Consider the following 20,410-nt stretch of genomic DNA (forward strand, 5'->3'; position numbering starts at 1 on the left):
GGGAACAATTGTTTAAAATAGCGGAGCATTATCGTATCGATATCCCAGATAGAAGAGTGAAAGACGCGACAATTCAGAATGTTTTGTTTGCTGCATTATGCGAGTTGGGTATATTGTCGGGTGCTGCGCGTCCTCCCCAGGCCAGGGTGGAGAGTTTGGCTCCACTGGCTGCGAGCGCGAGTGACCTCACGTTTGAGCAGCAGAAAGAGTTACTGTTGTTGCAGTTGGAGCATGCTAAGACGTTGAAGTCAGTTGAAATAGAGAAGCAGATTGCAGTGGAAAAACTCCGCTACCAGACGGAGCAAGCGAAGCTGTCGGTAGAGCAGTCTCGGCTGGAGTTGCTGAGGGCTGGATTTTCGGGTGGAGCCGCCTCGGGAGCGCAGGAGAGTTCCTCCGTTCGTCCCGGGGGCGGAGGTGAGGTGAGGTAAGATGAAGACACTGTTTGACCGGAGGGCTGAGAAGCGTGTGTTCAGTGAGGGGGACCGGGTCTTGGCGTTACTTCCCATCATTACTTCTCCATTTCAGGCGAAGTATGGAGGTCCTTATGAAATAAAGAAAAAAACGTCTGAACATAACTACATCATTGCTACGCCTGATCGTAGACGGAGGGTCCAGATGTGTCATATCAACTTATTGAAACCTTACTATGAACGTGTCCCTCCAGGTGAAGCTGTCTCCGCCTCCTCTGTGCCTGCGCGGCCTGTGTGTTCTGTGAGTAGAGTGTCTGTGGTTTACCCTCCACAGTCGGTGCCTGCCGGGGTGGAGGATGGTCTGCCCGACGCTGATGCTGGGGTGCAGCAAGGTCGTTTAAAAAACTCTGAGTCCTTGAACAAATTACATCTTCTGTTGGGCCATCTGTCTGAGTCACAACAAGCCGACCTAGTTGAAGTGATAAGTTCCTTCCCATCTCTGTTTGGTGACACTCCTACTCAAACAAATGTAATTGAACATGATATAGATGTAGGTGATGCACTCCCAATTCGCCAAAGGTTTTACCGCGTTAGTCCTGAAAAACGTGTGTCCCTTGATGCGGAAGTGAAGTATATGTTGGATAATTGTATTGCTGTTCCCTCCTTTTCCAGTTGGGCATCTCCCTGCATTTTAGTGCCGAAGCCAGACAAAACATTCAGGTTCTGCACTGATTTTCGCAAGCTAAATGCTGTAACGAAACCAGATTCTTTCCCGCTGCCTCGTATGGAGGATTGCGTTGACCAAGTGGGCCACGCCGCATTTGTGAGTAAATTTGACCTGTTGAAAGGATATTGGCAGGTTCCGCTGTCCGAGCGTGCACGTGACCTGTCTGCATTTATTACACCAAATGGTCTCTTCTCGTATAATGTTATGCCTTTTGGTTTAAGAAACGCTCCTGCCACGTTCCAGAGGCTCATGACCAGAGTCTTGGGGGACTTAGAGGGGTGCACTGTGTATTTGGACGACGTGGTGGTGGTTTCAGACTCGTGGCCGTCTCATGTGGAGCGTGTCCGTGCGTTGTTCCTGCGCTTGGCTGAGGCGCGCCTGACCATCAACCTCGCCAAGTGCGAATTTGCACGGGCCACGGTGACGTACCTGGGCCGGGTTGTGGGTCAGGGTAAAGTCCGTCCCGTTGCAGAGAAAATAAGAGCTGTCCAGTTCTATCCTCCGCCCACTACTAAGAAGGAACTGATGAGGTTCCTGGGTTTGGTGGGGTATTACAGGGGGTTTTGCCGTAATTTCTCAGAAGTCGTTGCACCATTAACTGATCTACTTAAAATGCGTGTCCCATTTGTGTGGTCTCCTCTCTGTCAGCAGGCGTTTGAGAGGATAAAGTCTCTGCTGTGTGAAGCACCGGTCCTGGCCGCTCCGAGGTTTGACCGACCTTTTGCGCTTCAAGTCGACGCTAGTCACATCGGAGTAGGTGGCGTTTTGTTGCAAGCCGATGAGTTGGGTTTGGAGAAACCAGTTTGTTTCTTTTCCAAGAAATTTAACTCATATCAATTGAACTATTCAACGATTGAAAAGGAGGCACTGGCCTTAGTTTGGGCTCTGAGAAACTTTGAAGTGTACTTGGGCTCTGGAGCAGTACCCGTAGTGGTGTACACTGACCACAACCCACTTTTGTTTTTGAACTCGCTGCAATGTCCTAACCAGCGTCTGATACGTTGGTCGTTATTTCTACAGTCACATTGGCTTGATATTAGACACATAAAGGGTGCGGAAAACGTCGTAGCCGACGCACTGTCTCGCGTTCCTCAGGATTGAGGTTTGAGCTAAGACTTTATTGCTGTTATGATGTTGTCCTGTTGCGCTCCTGTTCCCTCTTCTGTCATCCTTCCCTCTTAAATTGCTTCCCACTGGTACCAGGTTGCTGAGGTGGGGGTGTGGAAGATGCGCGTAGTGAGCTGTGTGGTTCTCAACAGCAGCTGGTGTTCCTGTCCTCGGATGTGTGTGCCCTTGTGTGTGTGCCTTAAACATCGTAAACTCTATACGTGTAAAAAAAAAAAAAGTTAAACTTCAAAGTAAGTAGAATGTATATATTTGTGAAGAAAACAAACTTTATAGTAGGTAGAATGTGTAGCCTATATATGTGCAAAGTAAAAAAAAAAAAAAAAAAAAATTGGTTTTGGTTTAATAATGAGGGAGCCATTGTCGAGTTCGGGGTTGGGCCCCGTTTTTCAGGGAGGGGGGTGTGACGGCCTCCTGCCTGTGGATGTGTGTATGCGTGTATGGTGGCCTCTGCTTTGTCAAGCTGCAGGTGATGAGCTGGTGGGCGTGGCCAATTCCAAAACCTGTGTTAAGCTGGTCCTTCCTCCTGCCTCAGTCTCTTCCTGACATCGCCTGGCTCCGGAGGGAGAGCGGTGTGCCGCTCCGCCGCAGCCCCTCGTTTTCTATTGTGTTCTCTTGGTTTGCTTTGCCGTCATTTTGGTCCCTTGTGTTAGGGAAATAAATTATCCTTTTGTTACTTTTACTTGCGCAGTTCCTTTTATTTGTCCGACCATGAGCCGGGTCGTGACAACATATACTGTGAAAAGGGCAAAATGGCCACTGTAGACATGTCTGAGTCGAAATGCACTGCTGGGCAGAGCATGCAAGTCAAAGGTGATTTGATATGCAACATATTCTCCTCACCAATCCCCAGTCTGCAGCACTGAGCGGGCCCATGGTTACAGTTTCCTTCTAGTAGCAATTCAGCTGGATATGCAGCCTGCTCCCGACATTGACACCCTGTCATGTTCAGGGCTGTGAAGCACCAATATTGAGCTGCATCCTCTCAGGCCAAACTGGTCTTCTGAGCTAGATGCAGACAGAAATCCACCCAGGGGACAGTAACACAGAGCTCTGAGCAGCCTCATCCACAGGCTCTCTGTCGGGTAGAGGCCTCAACATGTCTCAGCTATGAAATGTCTGAGGCTCCCTTTAGCAATAAGGTGTTTCGCTGCCCAGACTCAGTGAAGCCAGCTGTCACTATCCTGAAGAAGCCTTGTATGAGGAACTCATCCCTTATTTTTAAGTTGTCTATCATTTTAACAGACACAAAGTGTTAAAATATGAATGGTTATAATAATAATAAATCACTTTTGGTCCAGTGCTTAATTCCTTTCTAGCATTGATATGAGTCTTAGGGGGAGGCAGTTAGCTTAGCTTAGCATAACCCTTAAGATCACTTTTACATTGAGTTAAAAAGAAATTAGTTCACAAAAAAATGAAAACAATTTAAACCTCCACCATCGAGGAATTAGTTTCGTAAGCTAGTTCGAAATATATACTAAAGCGATCAAGCCGGAGCTGTTGTATTGCAGTGATTAGAGCTGAAATGACCCTCGCAGGACTGGAGTCAGCACGATTAATACATTTATTTGGACCGAATAAAATGATTGTCTGGTTTACCGGTTGCTGGTATTGGTTGCAAAGGGTAGCTTGCTCTCGCTTCCCTACGATTACCAACCCTAGCTTTAGAACATATTTACTGTAACCCTAACAATGAGTACTACAGAAACACATTCTAAAGGACATGAATTAAAAACAAAACAAATTCTCACCAACACGGTACAATGTCTATCTGGACAACAGCTGTCATCACAGCCGACCGTTTCAAACCACACTGAGAAAAGACCATTTACTCTAACGCTGTTCTGCCAAACCAAGCTGAGAGTTAAGAGTATTAGCGTGTGCGTGAAGTATGTGTGTGTTTACATGTGTCCTTCCACAATGCCCCCAGGTATCACGCCGTCCAACTCAGCAGCCTTTTGTTAATACCATGCAGGGCCTCAAAGACAGCCAAGAGCCTATTAGCTGGACATGAAGACAGAATATGTGGATCCCTGGCAGCCGGGCGAGAGGGGAAGAGCATGATTGGATTCAAGCAGAGTATGTCTGTGTGGGTGTGTGTGTGTGCGTGTGTGTGCACTGTGTAACAATACTTTGAACAAGAAGTCACACATATGGTAGTTAATTTGGCTTGAGTTTTGGTAATTATGACTCCAACCGCTGGATGCAGAGTCATTCACAGGCACAAAAATACGCCCACACCGTGTCTGTGTCCTTGCCCCCCCCCCCCCCCCCCCTCCCGCTGTGTAGGAAAAAGGCTCTCCACAGCCATGTATTTTGGCCCGCTCACTGCATGAACACAGCAATGGATAACACTGTCTGAAAAAGTGTCTCTGTGCGTTTATGAGTATGCACTTCATGACTGAGGGCTGCCGAAGGGCCACTTCCTGCTGCTCGTTTTGTTTTCAGTTGCCAGCAAATGAATGTGGTGATGTCATCGAAGGGATGGGTCTGAATTCAAAAGAAAGCAGCAGGAAGTGCAGTTTACAGTTGGACATCTCTGTCCTTAGATTTTCTCAACAACTGCTTCAGAGTCCAACCTGCACTTCCTCCAAAGTCCATTTAATTCAATTTTATTTGTATAGTGCCAAATTCCAGTATGCATTATCTCAAGGCACTTTACACTTTAAGGCATTTCAATGAAATAAAAAGAAACCCAACAGTTCCCACGTGGAGGAAATACTTGTGAAGCGAAGTCGGCAGTTGATCAGGTGAGCAATTTTCAGGATAATTTAAATAAGCACTGGTAGACATTTACGTCATTTAAAGTCTGATTTGCTAATATGTGATATTTAAATCTAATAATACTGGATATTCAAGTAGTTGGCATTGATTTTTTAATCTATTTCATCCTGCACCATGAACCAGTATTTATTGAAATGATGAGAATCTTCTAAAGGTTTTGAGATTCATGAAGTGATTTTTGTGCATTAGAGATAATAGCTCGCTGACACATATATTGCAGTGCTGTCCAAATACAGAACAAAGCACGCATTAAATCTCTATGTTTATTTATCCTGCTGCTGGAGCCTTTATGATACTGTGACTACATTAATAGTGACTCAAGTGCTTATTCACATGTGAGACTGACGAGTAAAATCGTCATCACCCTCTCATGACAACATTTAAAAGAGGCTTGACAATAATTAAGCTTAACTTCAATAGAATGATTGGCCTGGATTTTAAGGCTCTTATATACTACTACGTGTCCGTTTCTCGGAGAGGTCTCAGCGGAGGGCAAAGAGTCTTTTTGATTTTTACTTCTCCGACACAGTCCGTCTGAAAAAAATTCATCGCCAAACCCATAGGTGGCACAACAGAAGACGAGCTCAGAGAAGCCTACCCCATTTGGGAAGAAGAAGTCCACGTGTCTCTGTTTACATGTTAGCTTGCGTCCCACACACTGAACCATGGCAACTAACAGAACTAAATAAAGTGACACCCAGCGTGTCAAGATGCTGATGTAATCGTTTCTTAGCGCAGCGGTTCCCGGTCTTGTTTCCGAACTGTGTTGCTGATTCCACAGCTTGAATCTGCTTGAGGCTACATGTAGCTAGAAGCTAACCGGAGCTAGCTCCCCCCCAGCTTCCACACACAGTCAGCAGGGACTCCCGACACTAACTACTACTATCCAGTGTTTGCTTCTAACCTGACGGTATTATAGAAACAGTTTCATGATAGAAGTGGAATTAAAGTCGTGACGGCGGGTTCTTGCACTGTTACCACCGCAGTTAGCATGGTGGCTAGCCTAGCCTGCTAGCGCCGTTTTGAGGGCTCGTTATAACCGTATGTGACCGTGCACACATGCCCTCAGTGCTCTAACGAGCCACCGTCAGCCGGACAACTCCGCTGGATTAACACACACGTCACATTAATCGTAGAATCATAGTTGTGTTTGGGTTAGCTGTCAAGCAAGACGTTTGAGGCCGGAAATGACGTCGAACAGAAATGACGTTGTACGGAAATGACGTCATACGGAAATGATGTCGTTCGCGGACCAATCACAGCCAAGAGCGGTCCGTCGGGTCTCCAACATGAAGACGGCTAGTTAGAAAAATCAGACGTGTACGAAAAGCTGTCCGAAGCATTCGGAGAGGGCGTTTCACGACGGATAGGGCGGTCTTATCTGTCCGTAATAGAAACAACGGAGAGGCATAAATTGGCCTTTAGATTCAGTGAATCATTTCCAAATCCTGGGGTAACTTCTTGTAGATTGACTTAGTTCGACCAGCTTTCAGAAAGAAACATTATTCAGATTAACGCAGATCATAAATAAATACCAAGAAATTTGTAGACTTGACAAAATCATTTTGTCATATTGTGAAACTACCAGTACATAAAACGGGTATCTGAAGAGTTATGGTGGTACTATAGTAGATATTATTCTTAATGCTCTTCACATCCTGATAGCCATCAATACAGATATCTGAAAAATCCAGTGGACCTCTGCTAGCTTTTCCAGGATCACCAACCCTATCTTTAAATTTTAATGGAAAAATATAACATTATACCACACTATATATTATCTCTGCTTATGCATACTATTTCTGCTTGTGTAACTGCCAAGATGACATCAGCCATAAATCTGAAACTGTGCTTGTCTCCCCCGACCAAGCCCCGAAGAGGCCTTCAGCCTGTGTTTTAGATCCAAAAAAATAAATCCCAATGTTTTTATGGCTATACATTAAATCATTTGGGGCTCAACAGGGCTCATTGGTGGTCCTGATGGGATTAAAGAGGTTCAGGGAGGAAGGGTCGCTCTTTCATATTGAAAGTATCACTGACTGTGAGTTCGATAAATAATGTAAGCTTTCCATGCTGCCCTTTGGACAGAGCGCCAGAAAACTCTCAAAATGTAAATGTTTGCTACAGTATCAGACACATGAAAGGCTGCGTTGGAAGCAAACACAATAAAGCAGTCTTCAAAGTCAGCTTCTCCCATATGCTCCAAGTCACAGGACGCCGCCTGCTGCTGATGTGATGAGTCCATTCCCAGGGAATGACACGGGACCATAACATCATGGCATATAGAACAGGAGAGGCCCGCCAAAGACGGTTGCCATGGTGAGGAGGCAGTTGGTCAGGAGAGAGGTTTGCTGTTCAAAACAATGAAAAGTGATACATGACCAGTGACATGGAAATAGACGCTAATGAACAGCATATAGTGAGGCAGCAACACACGGTTTAAAATCAGAATCACACACACACACAATTCAGATAGAGATTATATAGGTTGGTATCATTTTGTTCCATTTCCATGATAGTAGAACTTGACTGATTTATCGGTTATGTCTTTCACAAACATATCAGTGTTAATGTTTGTCTATATTAAAACATTTATTTGACATTTTATTGACAATGCAGAGAAATACTTTGGCCGTTGGGGATGGTGTCATAGTTTGTCCATAAAAAATTGTAGTTTCTTATTATAATAATATGTTTACAATGATCAACAAAATGTTCATAAAGACGTATATAATGCAGGAAAGATGTACTTTTGGTTGTATTAATTATGAATAATATTTTCTTCAATCAAGTTCTATATATTTGTTATTATTTGTAATAAAGGTTATGGTTAAATTGTAAAATAACTAGCCTCAATTAAATGTCCTTGTCATAAGAGTTTGATAACGCCATTGTAGCAATCATAGCAAAAAAGTTGTTGTATAAATATTAGCAGATCTCTAATTTGTCATCCCTTATATTGCTATTTGGATTTGTGATGAGTTAACTTGGTTTGTCACATAATTTTGAACACTCAGTTACTGTCAGTCAAGTTTCAATGTCTTGCATTGCAAATATGCAGTGCAATGACAACGATGACAGATTTACCACTTATAAGTCTCAGTGATTTTTGATAGTAGTTCTTAATGTAAGTGATGGTTTTCCACCATTAAAATTACTTTTTCAGTTGAGATTGCAAATCACAAGACAACACAGCATTTTGAACAAGTTTCCGTTCCCTGATGTGTTCCGTCATTATAATCGAATATGGTTAACACATTTGTTTCCACAGAAGAATGTCTGTAATTGTGTGAGTGAGCTTGTTTACCCGTGAGTCAGTTTCCCTCCAACAAACTATACCAACATGAGAATGAAGATAATAACACATTTTCTAATGAATTTTCCAATCATTATTTGCTTGTTGTGGAGCTTAGCCAAAGGCATTCTGCCAGTGTGTGTGTGTGTGTGTGTGTGTGTGTGTGTGTGTGTGTGTGTGTGTGTGTGTGTGTGTATGTCTAAGGATGTGTTTTAATAACAAAACAATTATATGGTGGCCTATGATCTGTGTATTTTACCATGTGCACAATGGACTTGGATGATTATTTTCCTAGGTCTCAGCAGTGCTTGAATTATAAATTCAGTGCGACGGGCTGACGAGGCAGCGTCGCTCCATTAAATGTGATTAAAAAACACTGAAAGCATCTTTTTGCAGCGTGCCCTTGATTCTTTTTAAAATGGAACAAAACAATATGCCAGAGTGACTTTTCTTTTTCTTCTTGTTTCGTGATTAATTACATTTTTCTCAGAATCCCTGTAGCGAGATGAGGCATTGTGCCATACAGTGTCATGACAGGTGCTGAAACTAACTCATCTCTTTTCTGAATACTTGTCAAATAATCAGAACTGTATTGAAACGGTGAGCAGGCGAAAAAGGAATGATCAATCTCAAAACAACATGGAACTTGAAGGAAGAGTCATACAAACAAAATCAGAGAACACAGATACTTCACTAAATTATGTTGCAGCCTGTCAGAGGCTGAGGGACTCTCAGGCTGCAAATGATTGATCCTGAACCAGGGATACATCACGTCTCCCTCTTCCTCCTCTTCCTCCTCTTTCCTCTCTCAGTGACGCTGCCAACAGATTCCTGCCAAGTGCCTCCCCCAGGAGAAGTGTGTGTGTGTCTCTCTAAATCTGAGAGTGTGTGTGTCCGTGTCTGTGTGTGTGTGTGTCTCCACGTTGATGGCAACATTGGCAGTAATGTGGCTTATGGAAGATAAGCAACCCTCTTTCAGACAAGTCTTCACAGCCAAGCACTTCTCCCAACATCATCATGCTGAGTGCAATAGAGGGAATACTCTATCCCCCTCCATCTCTATGACTACAAACCCACACACACGTGAACACAACTCAGTGCACACTCATGCAGAGTACAAAATGCAGAAGAAGGTTTGGATCTTTAGTCTCAAAGCTGTCTTTATCATCTCACACACAAAGTCTGCAGAGCCTCACACACGCACGCACACACGCACGGGCCGGATGATGAGTCCCGAGATGAGTTTCAGTCGAAGAGGGACACCTAAGAGAGAGTGCAGCTTTGGATCACCACGCTCAAAACTGCCTGCAATCATTTCTCCTCCAAAGTATGTCCCCACACACACACGCAAGCCCGCATGCGCACGGAGAGAGCAAAGGATGAGCTCGGCAAGAGGAACATAGAGAGAAAGACAGAGTGAGAGTCCTTGACTGCTGACTGACCCCACAGCTTGTTTGTGCCGATTTTGAGGCGAGCGCTCTCATCGAAGGAAGCAGATTCAGAGTTTATTACACACAGCACAGCGAGTGGCAGCAGGCGAGGGAAGGAAGGAGGAGGCAGGGATGATGGAGAACACCAAGTCTACATTGTCAACACCTGAACCGCTGCCATGTTCCTTTACGGGTTAGGATGATAAATTGGCTGCTTAAATCAGGAACAACTGATTAGGTTTGTCCACTCAAGTGACTTCCTCAGTGACCACGGCGACAACTGTTGATGACAGCTGGAGTGAAGTTTTTAACGCTCCGGGCATATTCTTTCAATTCTCTGCATTGTTCTCTTATCTCCCTGGAAACTCATTGTTCATTTTCAAACATATGGCAGTGCTGAGCTGTTCCACGACTGAATAGGATGAAACATCTGAGCTGCGAATGTCTTTAGATTCATAGAAACTCAAGGTAGAGGCACAGGTTGTGTTTTTTTCATTAAAGAAATGTAAAGTATAAGCATGATGTGGATATTTGTACAACTAAGTCATGACATGCATGAAGTGTTCACTGAAGCTCCTGAAGCATCTGAAGAGACTGAAAATAGCAGCAGACAAAAACATGAGTGTTGTGTTCCTTCATTCATACATGAAACAAACACAAATGTTGTATTTCCACCATGCTTTCTGAAGTCTTTTTTTTAGTTTATTGAGGTTAGACTTGTGCTTTTAAAATTTTGTCATCTTGTTGCACCCTTTTCTTCTGCAGTGATTTAATGACACCCATCCGGAGCTAATATTATTAACTGTAAAATTGTAAGGGTGCCAATTGTTAATCGCTATCATCCGATAATGCTTCCAACAATTGGTGATCAAATTCAATCAATCTGAGCGCCCTCATAAATCTGCTTGTAGATTAGATGTGGTTATCTCCGTGTCTGCGTAGGGTTTTCTCTGGGTACTCGCGCATTGTCCCACAGGTTCTTGGTTTAATCGGAGAATAGAGTTTCATATTCTGAACATTGTATCACAAATCACTCTTCACAGCAATATTTTTCAACAATGGGATGGAGCTTTTTGTTTTTCCACACAACATGGATGCAGGCAGGACTTTGAATCAAACCTGACACAGAACAAGGTAATTCAGAACCGAAAGACCCCGACCAGCAAGACTAATGGAGGAGCTTGTATCTGAAAGAGCGGTAACTTCAGTCTCATGGTTTTGATATGAAAAGTTTGACGCTGACCGAAAACCTGCAGCTTACAAAATATGCAACAAACTGAAAGAACCCTCAAGCTCTTTTAAATAATTTTGCCCACAAGTAAATACAAGCTAATGGCTGCTGTTGCAAAGACAATGCTCCTATTTTCATGGCTCAGTAGGTGTGGGCCAAAGGACGATGGCATTGTGAACAGCCGACGGCTAACAGACATCACAATGTAGCCAGCCATTATTATTCATATAATCATGGATCATATCTTTAAGTACAGTTTGTTCATGAAAGAATATGCAGACAAAGCAGGGGGACATAAAATATGGATTTTTAATTCCTGAGACAACCAAGCAGTGTATGTAGCAGAGGGAATGTGCAGCTACAGTAATAATTTCTCTCCTCTCCGTAGCTTATCCCAGGCTGCCCTGCAGCACTAGTCTTCTCAGTGACGAGTATATACTGAGGTCAGGACCTAAACACATCGGCTCTACCTACTGCTGAGCACCAACAAGCTTTAAAACTGTCAGCCTGTCTGCTTCCTCGCCCATCCTTCCTGTTTGTTCTGACACTTTGCTTTTTACACTTTTATGGATATGGATACTGACAGTGTGCGTGTGAGTGTGTGTGTGTTTGTGTAAAAGGGCTCCAAGTATTTCAAGTCAGGAAGAAATTTACTATAAATCACATGATGGAAAGAGCTTTGAAAGCAAATTTGTATCAATATATCAAGGTAGTACTTTGACACTTTGCACAATTATATAAAGTACATAAATGTAATATACATTACATTTACAACTGCAGCTATGTGATATTTATTATCTAATAATCTGATGATCATTTATTCAAATAAGTGAAAATGCCCAATACATACTTTTTTATAATTGTCACAGTCTCACAGTTTCAGCATACAACTAAGAAACTGGAACCATCAAATGTCTTAGTATTATGATAAATTACAATTATTACAGTTCTTGATTTATTTTCTCTTGTCCAACTACTTGGATATTAGGCTAATTGTTTCAGTACTGTTATATGACATTACTGTTGTTATTTTAAAACCTAAGATCTGGGATGGACAACAACACTGACCTCATTCATTCTGGATGTTTGGGAAGATATTGTAATTAGTAAACTGGGTAATAAGATAATAATAATTGATGATAGCAAGTTAATGGATGGATGGATGGAGGTTTGATTCTTTTTACATTTCAGAACCAAGAGAAATGTTTTTTCAGTATTAGTCTAATTTTAACCATATAGTTTTACAAAATCTCTCTGTAACCAAACGAAGGCTCATATTATTAATTAAGAAAATGCCCAAACTATGCAACGTTTATTCAATGTTTATTTAGTGCTGCTTTTATGTTCTTAGCTCATTCAGCTAACTTCTACACTCAAAAAAACTCAACATGCACCTGATTTTACATGACAGTGAGTGGGTGGCGAGGAGCAGACGGGAACATTTGGTGTCTGATACTGCAGAAGATGTGAGTAAACCCCACAAGCTGCTGCTGAAACTTTGCCAGTGATACTGCATTGGCCCCTGTTACATTTGTAATAGTCTAACAGTAGAGTGGTGATGCTGCCCCTGTCCTCCAGCTTGCTTTTAGCGGAAGTCCCACTCCCACGGCACAATTATATTCATCATGCAAAGTAGGAAAATAGAAAAAAACGTGGGGAGATGGTGAAAAAGACACAAGGAGGCTAATCCATCTCAGACTGTGATTGCATCTGTTTAGACTCACACATCCCTCTCTATTCTCCTCAAATACTGTCATCGTGTAGAGGAGCAGCCAGGCCTGAAGCCTTATAAGGTGGCGAAGCAGCCGTAAAAGGATTCTGTCTTCACTGAATGAGAAATGATTCATGTGTTGAATTGGTAAATAATGGTTCAAATCCCATCTAGTAATAGGAGTCAGAACGAGGATGGAGGTAAAAACAGGGTGAAGATATGACTCTGAATGAAGGCCTGCAGGTGAGGCGGGCGCGCCGTTTGACCGATCAGTGTCAAACATTGTTATTTACAGAACTGGGTCGTACAGCTAGGTACTAATGCAACAAATCGTTAGAAAGCTTAGATTCTTCTGATTCCACTGATGTAAACCATTTCAGGATCTGATCATGACAGCCTGTACAAACAACGTATCAGTCAGACAACTTACATTAAAAAAAATGAAGATAGGCGACGTCACTCACCTATGAAGCATCATATTAATCCACAGATCGATAACAATCGAACAGAAACGGTCTTGGCACATTGCCAAAGGTCCAGACGATCCAATCCAGTAAAATAATCACTCCCTAACACACTATTTCTTCAAAGAATAGCCACAGTCAGCTGTTGCGTAATCTCAGAGTAGCCAGCAGCTACGTGCCAACTTAATTTTCGTTGTAACTTATCTTAGCATGTAAACAAAGCAGCTCTCTGGGTATCAAAATGGTGGCTGCACTCTGAACTTTAGATTGACAACTCATTTGACCCATTTGGAGAGGGTACAGGTTGTGCACAGCCTACAATAGCCAACGAGGTACGTTGTTGTTGGAAAGAGCCTGCCCCTCTTCTGACTTGTATAGGTTGAGCCAATTGAAACCGATCGTTGTGATGACTGTCGTATAGTCTAGCCAATGGAATTTCCAACATACAAATGTGCTACTTGACGGGGGATAAAAAAGGAGACAGCAAGCAAATCACTGCGCAACAGTGTTCAGCTGGTCCCAGAGCATCGTGCGTCCGTGCATAAAAGTCAGAGCGTTGCCTGTGAGATCCGTGCGCAGAATTCAGTCTTGCTTTGGAGAGTTTTGAAGCTACAGTATGGCGAAACGTTTAGAGAAACGGAACTTCACGACCGATGAAGCCAGGGATCTGTGTCTTAGACGTGAAAGCGACAAGTCTGATGACGACGTATCAGTGGAAGACAGCGAAATGTCGTTTGACTCCGAGGCAGAGGCCATGTTTGAGGATGGACGAGACATTACTCTTGACATGTACGTATTTTATTATAATATATAACTTTTAAATCACTGTGTGTGTGTTCGTGTATTTGTGGGTTTTTTAGGATTTACTATTGATTTGTAGAACTGTGAATAGGTGTGGTCTGGGATGGGGGGGGAGATGTGTTTTTGACCTTCGACTATAGGAGTGTGAATAGGTGTGGGGGGGATGTGTTTTTGACTTTGTTTGACAATAGGAGTGTGAATAGGTGTGGTTTCAGATTTGGGGGAAATGTTTGTGTAGAATGCATACACGCCTTATCTAGATTTGTAAATGACAGTTATTTCTTTATTTTCCAAAATAGGCAATTATCTGATTCCGATACGGCTTGGGAGCCGGTTACATCATGTCCAGCCAGCAAGCGGCCACGTAGAGTGGAGCAGCAGGACAGTTCCTCAGGAGAGGAGCCCAATCCTCCAACTCCTCAGAGAGGTTCTGCCAGCAGGAGAAGACCACAAGGCAGAGGACGGGGAGGGAGAGGTAGAGGTAGAGGGAGAAGCGGCAGCAGCGGTCTGAACAGTTTGTCAGCTAGCCCATCTGGAGAGAGATGGAATGATGTTGATGTTATAGATGTGGCACCACCACAGCCCACCTTCAGACCCACCCGTCCACCAGGACCCCAGCTCATCTCTACAGCACCGTACACAGTCATGCAGCTTTTTCAACTGTATTTGACCAACTCCGTTTTACTGAATATTCTTCAGAACACAAATGACTTTGGCGTGAAGAACTACTCCACACCCACCAAACCATGGATTATTGTGACATTACAGGACATGTTTTCATTCATGTCCGTGGTTATTTACATGGGTGTTGTAAAATGCTGTGGATTGAAAGACTATTGGCGACAGAGCAAATTGTACAGTTTGCCATTCCCGAGCCGGGTTATGAGTGGTAGGAAGTTCCAAAGGATCTCCCAGGCACTTCACCTCAGTAGCTTGGTGGCAGATGCTGCTAACGAGCAGAGGCGAGGCACAGCAGCCTTCGATTGACTCTGCAAAATTAAACCGCTGTACGAGGAGATAAGAGAAGCCTGCAAAAGGAATTATCACCCGGACCAAGATATTGCCATCGATGAGCGCATGGTTGCCTCCAAAGCCCGCATTGGACTGAAACAGTTCATGAAGAACAAACCTGTTCGCGGGGGTCACAAACTCTTCGTTCTGGCGAACTCAGGGAACGGTTACACATGGGACTTTTTTGTGTATGAGGGGAAGTTAACGGGAATTACTGGCAAGGGGCTGAGTTACGATTCTGTTATGGCGCTCGTTGACACACAAATGATGGGAACGGGCTACAAGCTCTTTGTGGACAATTTTTATACAAGTCCCATCCTTTTCCGTGACCTCCTGCAGAAGAGGATTTGGGCGTGTGGAACCATCCGCACAAACAGGATTGGTTTCCCTAAAAGCATTGTCAACGCTCTGGTCCCCAAGTCTCCCCGTGGCAGTATCCGTTGGATAAGGAAGGACTCCCTCCTCTTTCTCCAGTGGCGAGACACGAGGGAGATGTCCATGTGCTCAACACTCCACACGGCCCATGCAGATGAGACAGTGCAGAGGAGAGTCAAAGGTGCAGATGGGCAGTGGTCAATGAAGAGCATCCCGGTTCCACCAGCAGTGAAAGAGTACAACAGGTACATACTATATATTCACCGATGTTTTATGCCCTTTGAAATGTAATAATTTGTGTGCTAAATATAGTTATGTTTTAGTATATTTTTCTCAATCTTTTGTTTTTCTGTCCATCCAGGTGTATGGGTGGAGTGGACCTCTCTGACGCCCAGATAGGATATTACAAAGTCCTCCACAAGAAGATGAGGTGGTACCAGACGTTCTTTTATCACTTTATGGACATCGGGATAGTGAATGCCTTTCTCCTCCAAAAAGACCTTGCACGAGGTAGAGGACAGGTACCTATGGCAGAGGCGGGATCTCCCACCACAGCCACAACCGTACCACCTCCTGCTCCAGTCACAGCACATCACATTCCGGTGTATATCTCTGGGCACAGCACCACTGGTCGGCTGCATTGCAGGCAGTGCCATAAAAGAACACCACTGAAGTGCTCCTCCTGCAATGTGCCTCTGTGTATAGTACCCAGTCGTAACTGCTACAATGACTGGCATGTTGCCAATAACATGTGATAAAGCTTAGACCTGGTCTTAGTTATAAAGTTCTAAAAAACGAAGCGTTTAGTTCAAAAAGGCATAGAGGTATTGATGTCTGATCTACTAAGTGGGCCACATGGTTTTTATAGTATACTACCATACAAACCAGTTGCTAGACAGATTTACCTTCAGCCTCAGTGTAGCCTCAAGCTCGGCCTGTATCATTGTATCATTGATTACAAGGCAAAAACACCTGATGGTGCAAAGGGAATTTATGACACATGACAGCTTCTCCTTCCTCTTCTCCATCCTTATTACATCAAAGTAATTCATATCACATCAATACATGTTTCTGACTTGACCCCTTCAATAACCCTGGACAACAACACGTGAAATATAAGTATTATTTATGTTTATAGGTGAATTGGTGACTGCTACAATGGCTGGCATGTATCCAAAAATATGAAAGATGTATATTTGAATACATTTTAAACCATATGACCAGTTTTGTCTCCTTTATATAAAAGTATGATTTTTAGTGTCAAAGTAGCCTTTTTAGCCTATTTGGTTACCATGGTTCCAAAGGGTCCTTTGGAGCCTCCAAATGACATTTTTGGAAAACGCCTAGACATGCCCTTAGTAAAACATCTGTAAAATATTCATTTTCTGTGGTATTGTGTTCAAATTTGAACTTGGGCTAGTCAAGGCTTCATGCTAGGGTCCCATTATGTTTTCCATTTCATAAGTCCCAGCTAGAGTCATCAGCAAACATCTGTTTACCAAAAATATTCAGGCGAAAATAAAAAGCTTCTACCTCACTGTGTGCCAACTGCTATTAGTCAATACCAGTAGCACTTAGAGTGATTCTGACTGTTGGGGGGGAAAGTTCAGAATGTTACCTTTCAAAGAGACCAAGATCATGCATGTACTCCAAATGGTTCAAGAACAGCTTTCAATTTAATTTGGGTGTCCTCAAACAGGCATTTTTAGGCGAATTTCACCTGACTCTTAAAAGGTTAATGAGTAAAAGGGCAGGATCGGGTTTTTTGAAAATAGAACTGTGAACAAAAAAAAACGTGTCTTTTATCGTTACTCCTGCTGTCTCATTGCAATTTGTTTTCCTCTGCAAAGTTTTACCATCTCATTGGCCGAACAGCTAAATTACCCTTAGCAGATTAATTAAGCCAATTGATTGGCTGGAACAATCTCCCTCCTGGATAACCACGCTCTAATTAAGAGTTAATTGAAAAGTATCAATAACTAAAACAACGTCTGAGCAAATATAGACATGGGGCACTGGGAAATTCAAGTAACGTTTTTCCTAACTGGTTTTCTTTAGTTTCTGATACTTCTTTTTTTTATTTTTTCGCCACCTTTTCTTGTTCAGTAGTCTAGCTGGTGGAGAGCCAGTGCAAAGAGCTGATGAATTATGATTTCCAGGGGCTCAGAAACCATAAAGGCACCAGAATTTGTTTGTATAATAAGGGTCTGACACTAGTGCATACAATGTCAAGCTGGATGAAAACAATAGAACGGGGGGGGGTTAAGCTTTATAATATGGGAGAGGGTGACTACGATATAACCAAATATCTATCATCATAGATTTATGAGGACTTGTTCTCAAATTCAAATTAAAAACACTAAAAAACTGCTCCTAACCTTTGAAAAAACGTTTTTTTAATGCAATATTTGTTCATTAGTGACACTACTTGAGCGGATGTTGTCGTCACTGTCAAACAACTCATTTTCCGTTGACATTTTTGGTTGATTCCTTCATGTTTATCGTTCAGGAGTGTTTTTTACCAGGAGCTGAATTCTCTGCAGAGGTCTCCACCTCTCCAAAATGAACAGAACAAATCATTAAAAACAGTAAAAATACAGACTAAAGCAGTTTCACCTTGAGTCTGTGTTTTCTTGATGCTGTTCGGCAGACAGGGCACATCCGAAGGGGCTGTTTGCCTAGCTTGTTTCTCTGATAACTGAAGATACCTTTTGGATAACGTTGAATAACTCAATCCTTCATCTGATTCAATGTTTTAAGGTTAGAAGGAAGAAGCAGTCGTTTGGAAAGGCTTAAATGTCTACGGGAAAACACAAGAATGCTGCTGACCCTGTCCTTGTGTCTTTTGTTCGGTATGACTCACTGTGGTGAAGCTCACTCTGTGAATTCAAATCATCTATGGACTGTAAAAAAAAAAATCTACGTAGAAATATATTGATATTATCGAGCCTAACCTCGTCCTCTTTGTCGTTTTTCATCATTCCAGCGTTAAAAAAAATCTTCTGACAACCCTATCGGATTTCACTTTATACCACAGCATTATGCTACACTGTGTTCTGAATATTTCATTAATCATTACATTTATTAATTTCTTGCTATGTCAATGAGAAATGACACAATATGAATCTACTGACAGACCTCAAGAATGTACCGCTGCTTTTGATTCATTTTGCAAATAAACACACACAAACACACGGTTCTAACATATCTCTTCCCACCGGCATATCATTCAGTGTGAAAACACACTCAGATTATTTATGTTATGTATTTCCTAACCTGCCATGAGGTATTACTCATGCTACTACACATAGCAACAGCTTGACGAATATTCTACACACTTGTACACTACATTATTTAACATGACATCAGTACAATTGGACAAATGCTCTAATGGGATTTGATAATACTAATGTAATCGAGCAGGATGGACATTGCTAATTCCACAGGGACAGACTCAGTTACGTAGCTGGGGCTGTGAGAATATCTGGAGGAGTCAGAACCAAACATTCAACACCTTGAGGTCTCTGCTGGTAAAAGCTGAAGACACAGATCTCACTGGGGAACACGTCAGTAGTGGATTAAATCAAATGTTACAGGTGTAAGTATGAAGAGGTGAAACAACAGAGACGCTGAAGAGACTGAATGAACAATGCAGACATACAACACCAGACAAAAACAATCACTGCATCTACAGTGCGGGCATCATATCTGAACATTTTCATCTTCACATTTAATAAACAGATATAGGAGTTATATACAGTCGATCGTCTCATCTCACTCTCGGAAAGAAAGTGAATATATCCCAAAATATGAAACTATTTCTTTAGTTAATATCTAACATTCTGCTTCCTCTGGAGGATGCACTCGCTCTGTGCTGCTTGCAGAACGACTTTGAACTCAATTCCCTCTTCTCAACTTTCAATAAATCCTTTTCTGTGGGTGTGGACGTGCTCATTCCCGACACCAGTGGCTTACGTGAAAGGGAGAGGGAGTCTCACCCGTGTTGAAACCATGAGATCTAATAAAACTGAAGCACCTTTATGGATGCACAGTGCAGTTTAGTGTTTATGGGATGCAAACAGAGCCGTGGGTGTCATACAGTCAGTGTGCGGGAGCTGTGTGCTGTGTGTGATGATGATGGAGCACATGCACAGGAGCCAGAGAGACTGATCGACAGGAGGAGAGTCATCGCCTCAAGGGCACCGAGGCGTTCAGACCTGCTGGCCATCACTTCCACTCCATCTCCCTTCACTCTGCTCCTTGCCGGATTTTTTTCAAACGCACTCCGTGGCGTCGGCACATCTGCCAGCCGGACACCTGTGGAGGTCGGCAGAGTCGCTGGGACGAACCAGAGAGCCGTGACACACACACGCCTCCGCGTTAAGATGATATGACGTAACCAAGTGTAAACACTGGAGGCCATTTGGGGAAGCTCTCAGACAGAGAGGAGGAGGCAGATGGGAGCTGGGGCAGAGATTGTGCATCAGATGTTAAAAGAGGAATATTAACTTCTATTAGCTCAATAAATAAGTGATCAGAAGAAAGGAGAGTGAGGAGGAAACTGAATCCTGTGTCAGTCATGAGCACTGACTCACTGCACACCAGGAGAACACAATCCTTACACTCCGAAACAAGTGGCTGTGGAAATTAACTTTGATTTCTTTAGAAGCCCGGAAAAAAATCTCAGTTGTTTTCTATGAGCCATGGGACTTTAAATGAATACAATACTGACTGCCTTCGTTCTAACCATAGACTGTAAATAAAGATGGATAACACGTCTCCACTTCCTCCCAATATTCAGAAGCCAAAATATCCCGAATACGATCGCTTCCATCTTGTGTATTTGGAGCTGGAGCCAGAGTTTGCGCAGTATAGCGATCAGGGCCGGAGCCGTGGTTGCAAGGAGACATCTATACATGCATCTGACCAATAATGAGTCAGTCTCAATTATCAAATGTGACATTCACCCATTGTTACCGCATCAAATAACCAATAATTAAAACCTAATTTACCATACAAACATTATGAATACATTGGTGTGAT

General features: G+C 42.9%; 1 protein-coding gene across 1 annotated transcript in view; it reads right to left on the reverse strand.

Annotated features, from left to right (window-relative positions):
* Window positions 1–20,410, reverse strand: part of LOC133005802 (V-set and transmembrane domain-containing protein 2-like protein) — a 66,442-nt gene that overhangs the window by 45,331 nt on the left and 701 nt on the right. The window lies entirely within an intron of this gene.

Source organism: Limanda limanda, chromosome 7 (assembly GCF_963576545.1).
Source record: "Limanda limanda chromosome 7, fLimLim1.1, whole genome shotgun sequence".
Classification (NCBI taxonomy): domain Eukaryota; kingdom Metazoa; phylum Chordata; class Actinopteri; order Pleuronectiformes; family Pleuronectidae; genus Limanda; species Limanda limanda.